This window comes from Solanum tuberosum, unplaced genomic scaffold, assembly GCF_000226075.1.
Source record: "Solanum tuberosum cultivar DM 1-3 516 R44 unplaced genomic scaffold, SolTub_3.0 scf00668, whole genome shotgun sequence".
Lineage (NCBI taxonomy): Eukaryota > Viridiplantae > Streptophyta > Magnoliopsida > Solanales > Solanaceae > Solanum > Solanum tuberosum.
In genome coordinates, this window is record NW_006239585.1 from 163,731 (window position 1) to 175,206 (window position 11,476).

An 11,476-nucleotide genomic window follows, 5' to 3' on the forward strand; every position below is an offset into this window, starting at 1 on the left:
ATAGAAAAGGTAGGCAAATGTCCAAAAAGAAACAAAACAGGGAACTGCAATTTAAGTGCAATACACGTGTCTGTGTCAGAAGGGAAAAGCTTAAAAAAGTTAATTTATAGATAGTACATCTCATATAACATTTGGTACTACTATCTGCTGCAGTGTTCGTCCTTACCCAAGTCCCATTTCTAAATAAGGGTAATAACTAGATGGGCACGGCCCAACACTAACTAAATTAAATTGTTATTCTAACTTAAGAGTAAGTAATTTCACTACAACTTTTCATTGATGATTTCTTACCTGTATTCTGTCGAATTGAAAATGCCACTTAAATCATATCCCCTACCAATGTTGCTCATTCAAAAAAAGTCAATTATAAGAAAAACAAATGCTAATAAAAAAGCATCAACATCCAATAAGCAAAATGTAAATATCCTAAAGGGTTTTCTTTAAGTAATTGAGTCCATTGTAGTGGAACTATTTTACTACCAACACTTTATGAAGTTACCTTACTGCCCAAAATTAAGTGTCTTAACATAATTTAGCATAATACTGATACAATATGTATTTAATAGCATATATTTATTTTATTTACACCATGTGCAAAAGACATAAATAAAACATTATCTAGTTGAATCATCTTCCAGTATTGTTATAGACCTAATACCTCCAAAATATAAGAACGGTTTGTATTTTCAAATACAACACAAACATATTGTAATTCAACATTTGCAATAAGCTGGATCCTGATTTCTAAGCTTAGTAGCCAATCTTCTACATCTCAATAACCACAATGTAGGGAGATCTGGAGGTACTTGAAAAACAGGTCAATACAAATCAACTAAAAAACCTGGACTTGAGAGAGAGAACTGAAAAAATAAATATTATGAATCACAAGCAAATTGATGGACAATGATTATGTTCAAGTATAAGAAAAACTTATATATACGTCTAGGACCTTCAAATATCCATTTATACAAATGTACAACAATAATAAATTACACACATAATTTTTCTAAATACATTTGGGCGGCTAGCTATTTTTTAACTTTGACATAATTATACATTTTTTTATCTTTTTACGAACAACTAAAATCACAATTTCACGGCATTGTAATTCTAAATGTTTTTCAAGATATCACATTTCATTGTGTAGTCTCTCATAACATAGTCTTGCTTCTCAATACTTAATAGGAGAAATAGAAAAGTTGATAAAAAAATATAAAAAGAATGCGACAGAGAAGATAAACTTACCTTGACTTAAAATGGGAGAACCTGCAAGAATGATAATCAGAAAAGTCATATTGATAGAATTCGTGCGTCCACTATCAGTCAACGGATCAGGTCCCTTGACTCAACAAGAATAATAACGAAGAGTAAATAATAACACGATCACAACATAAGCAGTTTATGTGGAAACTTCCTTGCTCAAGGGAGTAAAACCACGACCTGTCACACAGGATTTTCAATTGTTTTCACTAATCTTCCTTAAGCAAAAGCGAACAACAGTTACAAACAATGTGAGAAAAAGTTATTAATCTCACAATCAAGTAATAACTCTATTGCTTGAAGAGCCTAAGTAGATTCTACTCTGCCCACTAAGCTATCACCACTAGCCAACTTAGGATTTGACTAAGCAACACGCAGGTTGCCCACTAAACCACCACGCTCCGGATGACTTAGACTTTTACTAAGCAACACACAAGGCTGCCCACTAAATCAGTTGGACTCAACTAATTTAGACTTTTTCACCAAATGAACTATCTGAATCCTTTATAGGTTTAGGAATAGATTTACAATGTAAGTACAAAAGAAATAATCCTAAGACCACTTAAGCTTGCAGCTCAATCAGGTTCGAGTTTGTCTTTAGGATGATTCTTCTCTGTAGTAATAGCCTTTGCAAGAGTTCTTGAGAGTTTTCAAGTTGCAAAAACTAAAATTATGACTATTGGACATAATCTTTAATAGGAATAGTCACAACCTTCGAGGCAATGCCATTGGCTGAGGTTTCTGCCACTTCTGCCACAGTTGGAGACTGTGCACCAACCAGTTGTACTTTTTCCAGCCTGACAGTTGTGTGTATATTTTCGTCGTATCAGGTCCCTTTACAAGGTCCCTGGGTTTGTCAAATCATCAAAACTACAACTAACACATATGATCTAGGGCATCTTGGAAAGTAGATTGACAACTGAAGACTATTTATATACAATACCAACGATACATTGACAACTTTGCATTTAAAGGATAAGATTAGAATGAGAAATCAAGCTTGAATGGACGTTGCGATAGCATTAAAAGAAATTTAACAGTGACATCCATTAATTAGTTGTCTCCTCCTACGTATGGTTGGCTCTTCCTGATCTAGCAGTCATGGGATAACTCAACCATGGAAAGAGGGGTTCGACATGCCCGTAAATGAATTCTTGATTTTAATCTCTAGTTATCTATGTTTTCATATGGTCTATTTCACCCGAAAAATTGATAAACAGAAAGTGACAACGAAGATAAACTTACCTTGATCGATGAAGGTACATTTGATGCATGTTAAAGAGCAATAATAGCCGATTGTGGTTCCACTTACATGCTTAATCTTGTCAGTGAAATACTCTATGGCTTATACGTAACCACATAAAGTTAAGGGTGATTAGTTAAACACTCTCCAATGGAAAATTATATAAAGTAAGCAAATCTTTTTAGTATATACAGATCAAAAGTTACTTTTTAGACATGTATATTAAATCATGAACAACCTTAACAATTTTTTCTGGTTTGCCAATGGACTTACCATGGCTCCTTCAATGAGAGGAACCCTACAGACTGTGGATTGTAAACAATCTAGGGAACTTGACACTGCTGAAGAATGCTGCCTTTCCATAGAACCCCATGCTTCTAGTAACTTTATCTGCACAATACATCGCGAAAAAATCAGATCTTTAATTGTTGTGATGATTTTTGTTACTGTCTGACCGATATTCATCAAGGGTAAATCAGTTCTTACTTGAGAATAAAGAACAAAACTCAATTTCATTTCCATGTTTTTCCTCTGTAGCTGCAACTTCTTTTGTACCACAGATTGTCTCATATTCATTAGACCATCCCAAGCATATACTAAGTTTGCCTAAGATAAAAACCAAATAAACAAGGTCAAAAATTACTTTTTATAGATAACATATTAGTAAAATTCTTGACTCCGCGACTGACCTCAGCTTGTCTACTGATATTGTGATGGACTGAATCAGCTCTGGTATATATATATCTCCACTGCAACAATTTATTATGAAGTATCCTCAAATGATGAATGCTCTCAAGAAGAAAATTTCTTACCTTTGAGCAATTCAAGCCCCACGCTAAGGAAATTCCCAACACTTTTTCCCTTTGAAGGACTCGTCGGAGGCTTCATATTCGATGTAAAAATTCCTCTATTCTGCATCAACACAGGAGGCGAATTCGGCCTTCCAGGAGACAAAGCCCATTTAGAAGTTTTACTGTTAAGTGAAGTAGCGGCCTTTTGTATTGGATTATTGAATTTCAGTCTTAATTTCGGAGACTCTGGCTTCGCAACACTGCAATCTGAACTCCATCTTTGTGATTTTGATAACAAATCTTGCATATACTTCGATGGTACTTCGATACCAGACTTTCGTGAACTTAATGTTGGTGCCATATATGATGGTTCTCCAATATTTCTCCCAAAACAGCGGAATCAAAACTTTCATACAATAGTTAAGATAAACTGATAAATTTTCCATGTTCAATGCAACGTAGAATATTACTTAGTTGTGCAAAATTTTCTCATTATAGAGGTTGCAATCCTTGTTCCATTCTTGAAAAGTATTACCGATCAATTTTTACTGTAAAATTATAATTAACATCAAAGTGAAGAACGATTTTCATTTCATAATTCGAAACAACCGCACAAAGATGAAGCATTAAATGTAAATTGATATAAAACTGCTAAGATCAACTAAACTCATGTGAAGTTGCCTCAAACATTTTAACAGAAACTGGCATATTAACTTACATGTAAATCTGGAACTCTAAAGCAGCATATGATCGCCCCCGCTACGATGCCACACCTAATTTTCCTATCTGCTGAGTGTCGGATATAAATGTTGTCTCTGAGAAACATGAACAACATATATGACACTATAAAGCTGTAACTTGTAAGCGTGAGAAATGGAATGGTTATATAGTTACTAAAGTAAGGTAAGATTTTTATTTAATATAGTAGACGTCAATACAGTAAAGTCATTTGCTTAACACAACTAAAAATTTTAGCAAGAAAATACAAATTAGCTTAAAACAAACCATACAAACTCAATTCAACTATTACCAATACACAAATAAAATGCACAAAAGAAAATATAACAAAGTAATTGATATTCATTTGTCTTGTTACATTTCTTGCCCTATTAACTTTCTCAAACATATGACATATGTTTCCAAGGTTTTTGATTATAATAACATTGTTGCGTGCAAGGTAATATAGGACTATAGAAGAAAGTTTAGTACAGATAAGAATTTATTATATAATATATTATAAGAGAGAAAAACTTATTAAAGAGATCTTAATTATTTGAATTATCAATGATCCTCTCTTCTTCTAAGACTTGGATTGAAAAATTCAGTTTGAGAATAGAAACATTTTTTCAACAGTTATTTTACCGAATTTCAGGTTTTAGTTCTTATATCCAAACGGACATTGAAATTCACACAACAAAAGAAAAAATCTCATAGAAACAAAACAACACTATCTTATCAATCATAACAACACTATATAGAGTAGGGGTGTACAAGTCAAACTGTAAAGTCAAATCGAACCGACAAACCAAATCAAACCGGAAAAAAAAATTGACTTGTGGTTTGGTTTGATTGGTTTGGCGGTTGAAAAAACATCGACCACTCTTGGTTTGGTTTGGTATTAAAAGAAAAAAAGTCAAACCGAACCCAAACCAAAACGCCAAAATATATATATATATATATATATATATAATTTTATTTTTTTTATAGATAAAAAATATTATTTATAATCTACTTTGTTGATATATTTTTAGTTAGTTTATAATTTTCAATGTTTATATTTTTTATTTTAAATTTGGGCTTGTACAATTTTGTAATATATATATATATATATAATTTTATTTTATTTATAGATAAAAAATATTATTTTTAATTTACTTTGTTAATATATTTTTAATTAGTTTATAGTTTTCAATGTTTATATATTTTATTTCAAATTTGGGCTTGTAAAATTTGTAAATATTTTGTTTTGTATTAAGATCCAAAGTTACAATTATATTGTTATAGTTTTTCATATTCGAAGTTAACAATTTACTTTGTAAATATTTTGTTTTGTATTCAGTTTGCCTCTAGCCTTCAATATTATTAATTTAACATAATGAACGTTGATATTTCAAAAAAAATATTTTGTACTCATGTGAATTTTACCGTCTTTTTGAAAATTTCTATTCATTTAACATTTTTTAAGTTTAGCTTATCACACAGGTAAGTGAAAATATATTTAATCTCTTTTCCAAATACCGTATAGTTGTAAAAAATCGAAAAACCGAAAAAAACCGACTAAAACCGAAACCGAAAAAATTGACTTTATGTGGTTTGATTTGGTTTTTAGATTTAGTAAACCGACATAATTGATTTAGGTTTTTTTTAATGAAAAAACAAACCAAACCAACCTATGTACACCCCTAATATAGAGTATTTGAAATAGTAGTCTTTCATCAATTCTTAACTATCATAATAAACTGAGACATCAAATCTAAATAGATGCAAATATCTACTAAAATCAGAATTTCAGGTAATCTAACAGAAAGTGGCATATTGACTTACCAACACAATTATTAAAACGGATCAACAGATCTCTCTTGTAGTCTTATTTCACTTATATGTTGTTACTCTCTTGGATACCATTATGACATCCTATTCATAATTTTGAAACAATAATTTCTAATTTTTCAGCTCTCATGTCACATGTGGTCATTCAACTCATAAGGTGATAGCGAAGAAGAATCATGACTTGGCAGTTGAATTAGCAGCATGTTTTCAGATGTAGTTGGAATCTCAACTTAGTGTTGTCTCTGACTTAGATTAGCTTTGATACCTTTGGATCACAATAATATTGTGTCTAGATGATAGTGTCTATTGATTTATTATTAGTTCTTTTGAAAAAAAAAAAAAAAAAGAGCCAAATACAGAAAGGGAGTGAGTTCATCTACTGTAACACTTGATCTTTATTAAAATTGATACATAGTCATAACTATAAGACACATCTATATATTACAAGCACAAAAATTGGAGAAAACTACCTTGGTTCTTTAGTGGTATGAGTGCAAGATAGATCAAAGTGCCAAAGGAGGAGGGTATTTTACAGTTAAGACCCAAAACATGTACATCTCCATAAAAGTCACCTCCACATTGCCTACGGTGTAGTGAACAATAATTTCAGCAGAAGTCGCATGTCCTCGCCGGTACAAGCAGAACATAGTGCTTCACCTAAAAGTTTTTAGGATATCTTGATCACTCTTAAGCTGCAAAGGCAAAAGAAATATTATACGTTAATTTCTTCACTCATGTCTAGATCGCTGGATCAATTTTCACTGAACATATCAAAGATACAGTAAAAAAACTACTCAAAAACAGGCAATTGATTAATCAAGTAGTCTATTAGATTGGAAGGTGAAATAAGTTGTCCCCAAGTGTAGGCATAAGAAGATTTTTCACTATATTTTCGTTCTGAAAGTAATAATTTTCAGTCAATAATTTACTTTCCATCAAATCCTACCTTAATTAGTTCAAAAACTTTCAAGGTTGTTTATAAGTTTATGAGAAACATGTTCCACACAGTAGCCAAAATTTAAAGGTATGTTAAAATCAAGAAATAATGTAAAAGGAAAACTACCGCAGGGCAATAAGTAAACAAACAAAAACCTTAAACATTATGAGAAATAGAACTCCAAACGACACTCAAAAATTAAAATTAAAATTAAAATACTAAGTGAATTCCCAAAACTTGTATCTAGATCGGAAATCAATATTTTTTACTCTTGAAAAATCGAACCAATAAGGTTGCTCACCATGTGATGCAGTGTTCGAACACCAAAAAGAGAGAATTATACCATAAAAATGCGAGAAGAAAATGCAGACACTCACATGCAGAATTTTGAATAGCCATTTCAAATTCTCGCATCTTCCATATGTATACAATATTCAAGAAATATCAAATATTAAGAATTCATAAAAATGACATGCAATTACTGGTTTTGTTCCAAAAGGCAATTCGAAGTTCTACAACAAAACATCCCGTCCCAAAACGTAGTCACCACCAAAGAGATTACTTCCACAACATAACCATAAATATCATAAAAACGTAGTCAGCACAGGGTTTTTTTTAAAAAGAAAAAAAAAACTTTACTCATTAATTCACTTGACATTTTTAGAATAATGCACCAAAAGATTATGAACCAACCTACGTTTTTTGGCTCTTTTTTTATTCAAATTAGAATTTGCATTTAATTTTAACCTAATAAATTATATATAATAAAAATTTAACTGCATTTTAATTAGAGTTTAAATACATAACTTTTATATTTAACTGATTTTATATATAAAAAATAAAAAATAGAAAGATAAAGGCTTGAAATTTAAATTAATCTTTACAATTTTGGAGATGGTTACAACTTCGGCATTTTATCATAACTGTAAGAGTTTTCATATTAAAAATATATTTTGAATTTCAACCTAACTACAACTTCTCAATTTTATCATAAACTGATCTCTTACGATTTTTCTCACGTATTTTTAATTTGGTTTTCTTATTCTCATAATCTTTCCATTTTCTTATAAAAATTTGTAAGTGCGCTAAAAGGGCCAAATAGTTTCTTCATAAGCTAATCAAATATACCAAAAAGATAAAGCAAATTCAAAGGAGACACACAAAACATTATTGTGTCAAATGCGTGCAAAATTTCAACAGAAGAAAAGGAAAGAAATGCATAAAGATATAAATCAAAATTAATCTTCTAAGTTTTCTCTTATATAGAGCACTGCTTCGGTGTTGTTGATGTTCTGAAATCTATCCAAACAATTGAAGGTATTACAACAGGTTGGGATCACCAATTCACGCGTTCTTCTTATTTTATAAATATTGCAGTATGCGGGTGGTATGTGGTTTACTTTGATGTCTAAGTATCTTTTTTTATCTAAAATTTTGATTATATTTGCTTTAATAAGAGTCACACATTTTACTAAGGAAATAATTATTTATATTTCAACTATAACTTGAAGACACATATTAAAGGACATCTGGTGTTGGCATGAACGAAAAGAATAAACAAAATGAACGACACACTATAATGACATGTTACCACTAATATTAGGGTATATATAGGGGCGGATCCACATGAGGCTACCCGGGTGCTCGAGCACCCATTAAGCTCGTATCGAACTATATATACTTGTATCAAAATTAAGATAGTATCGTATAAAATAAAAAATGAGCACCCAATAAACAAATGTATTAGTTGGTGCGGTGGTTGTAAATGGGTTCTCAAGTCTTATATTGCTTAAATGCCCAAGTTCGATTCCCTGTAGTGGCATTCTTTTTATTTTAAAATCAACTCTTTTCTTTCTACCCTTTTCACGAATTGTCCTATTTCTAATTTTTCTAAAACAAAATTCGTTTTTCAAGATAATTTTTCTTATTGATTTTTTTCGCTATCTTATATAAATATAATTATCTTTCTTATGACAAGTGTTAAATTTATACATTTATAATTTATGATTGATAGATTAAAAAGTAACCACGATCTTAAAATCTTGAATCGGTCATGCTCATGTCTACTATGTAACTTAATCTCCAAAAAATATAAATGGTCATGATCTTCCATGTCTATTAACTTTTTCTTTCTCATCAGTCTAATTAGGAAAAATAAAAGGGAAGGAAAAAAACAATTTGTTCTAGCGCCTTTATTTTAGTTCTCCCATTCAAAAGCGAAAAAGTCTTCCTTCTCGCTAGTTTGCCTTTTTGGTAACTACAATTGTTTGTGACTCCTCCTATTTTTCTTGAACCAATCCAAATATTCGATTGTCTATTGCATTGAATTGAAAAAAAATAACGCCTATGTTGACGAATTTTAGCTCGCAATCGCGCTCTTTGGTTGATATAAGTTAAAAACAGTGAGCACCCATAGCTGTAAATTTCTGGATCCGCCACTGGGTATATAGATGAGTGTTTCTTACTTCTTTATATTTGATTGACTGTTATCAAGAAGTAAATAAAAAATACAAGTTATATATTAGAAATTTTGTTAACAAAATTTAAATTATAATTTGTATACCAAACATGCAGCAGACTGACCATATTTGTTTTTGATAAAGCTTCGTGTTTTGATATAGATCAAACTAAAAATTCACGATTGCAAAAATATGGATTTGTTTTGAATTCAAAGCAGGGTCTTTCGGTGAATGCTTCTTACCCCTATTCTTTAAATTTGATTGAATTATATCGAATGAAACTCAATTCGAAAATGGTAGATTGTTATATTAGTTAGGAATAGAATATTATACAACAATTGTTGATGTTGTGCAGAATACACCATGAAAGATGTTGCATATTAGTGTTGCAAGTTAACATAATGGGAAGCACGGACCTTTGAGAACCAACTTCAAATACAGATCCGTGAAGTCGTGCATGATAAACTTGCCTCACATGTTTTGATGTTTTTTTTTCTCCTAGAAACACATCTTATGAATACTTATCTAAATTGGTTTAAATATCGTCCTAAAAATGACATTACTTTTGTGAATACTTATCTTAGTTTAATCAAAATCTTCTTATGAATGCATATCTAACTTGGATTAAACATCTTCCTAAAAATGACATTACTTTTGTGAATACAAATAAATTTGTTTCAAATAGTAAATTGTGAAAACTCAAAAAATATAATAATTCATGAAAAGTTAGTTAATACATTTAATTTCATCTAAATTTAATTTAAATTTGTTTCAAATAGTAAATTGTGAGAATTAAAAAATATAATAGTTCATTAAAATATAAGCTTATATTTATTTAACTATTACTCTCTTGCGTTACTATTTATTTTAAAGTAATATTATATTTCAGTTTGTTTGTATCACTAACTATATGTAAATTTCTTATGAAATCAATTCTTGAAAATTTATAAAAAAATTAGGAATTATTTTAAATAAACTAAAATTTTATTGTACATAATATAAGATATTACGACATTTTAAAGTCAAGTGTCTGCTTTTTTTTTCTTTTACTATTTGTTAGATTATGACAACCTTCCGATAAAAGCGGGACAATTGCATTTTAAATAAACTGAAATAAATGAAAAATATAAGAATCTCAAATTATAAATTTAAGTTAATATTATTATATTTTAAATATCCGCACAAAGCTCGGGCACGAATACTAGTAAGAGTAATAATAGAAGAAAAAGTGACACGTGTCAGCACCACAAAATGTACTTTTTAGATAATTATAAATTATTAATTATATGTAATAGAATTAAATAATAAATTACTAATATTATTTATTTATTAAAAATGAAAAAATAAGAATAATTATTAATTCACTAAAATGCAGTTTTTACCGCTTTTTAAAAAAATTAAAATTTGACAGTTACTTTAATTTTTTACTATTTTTCAAAATTTAAATAAAAAAATAAAATTCAACAAAAAAATATCAACACGTTAATCATTTGAGAATTTTAAGGTATAAATTGGCATCAATTTGGAAAATTAATATAAAATCTGAAATAATAATAATAACAACAATAATAATAATAAGGGAAAATGGACAAATATACCCCCGAACTTTCGTAAATGGTATCTAAATACCCTTCGTTATACTTTTTGGACATTGATGTCCTTACCGTCCAAATTTTGGGACGTATATAACCTTTCTACTAACGGCGGGACACATGTCGCAATCTAAAAGCGCCTACCCAAAACCCACCCGGATTTATTAAAAAACCCACTGATGTTTGTCGTAATCAATGACACAACTTCCAATTCAAGTGTCTACTATCGTGCAATAGTATAATAAACCAACCAAGGGTTGGGGTCGTCCCAAGAGAATGGTTTTTGAGAATTTATAGAAAATAAAATTTAGTTCTAACTAGTCGTAGCTAAAGACGTTAACTAGTAAAAACATAGTAAATAAAAGGGGGTGACACAAAGTGTCAAATATCAAATGGGGGGTTTTGTCACAAATAAATAAAAACAACAAATTAACAATGGAATATAATCAATGAGAGGGGGATTCTTAGGATGTGACCGGAATACAGGTTAATCTAAAGTATTGGGTACATGCTTTCGATAGAAAAGTTATAGAGTAATAGTGACTAGGCTAAGATTTATGTGGAAATAAGTTCTCTCTCGAGCAACCTACCACGTTTCAAATGGGTTCCTCTCGGACACTCACTTGCCTCATGAAGTCCAGCCC

General features: G+C 30.1%; 1 long non-coding RNA gene across 1 annotated transcript; it reads right to left on the bottom strand.

The window, feature by feature from the left end:
• Window positions 1-2,996: 2,996 nt before the first annotated feature.
• On the bottom strand, window positions 2,997-3,230 carry LOC107058838 (uncharacterized). Its single transcript, XR_001472362.1, has 2 exons — window positions 3,193-3,230; window positions 2,997-3,109 (listed from the first exon to the last, which is right to left on the bottom strand). It is a non-coding gene; the product is annotated as an uncharacterized lncRNA (long non-coding RNA).
• Window positions 3,231-11,476: the final 8,246 nt, after the last annotated feature.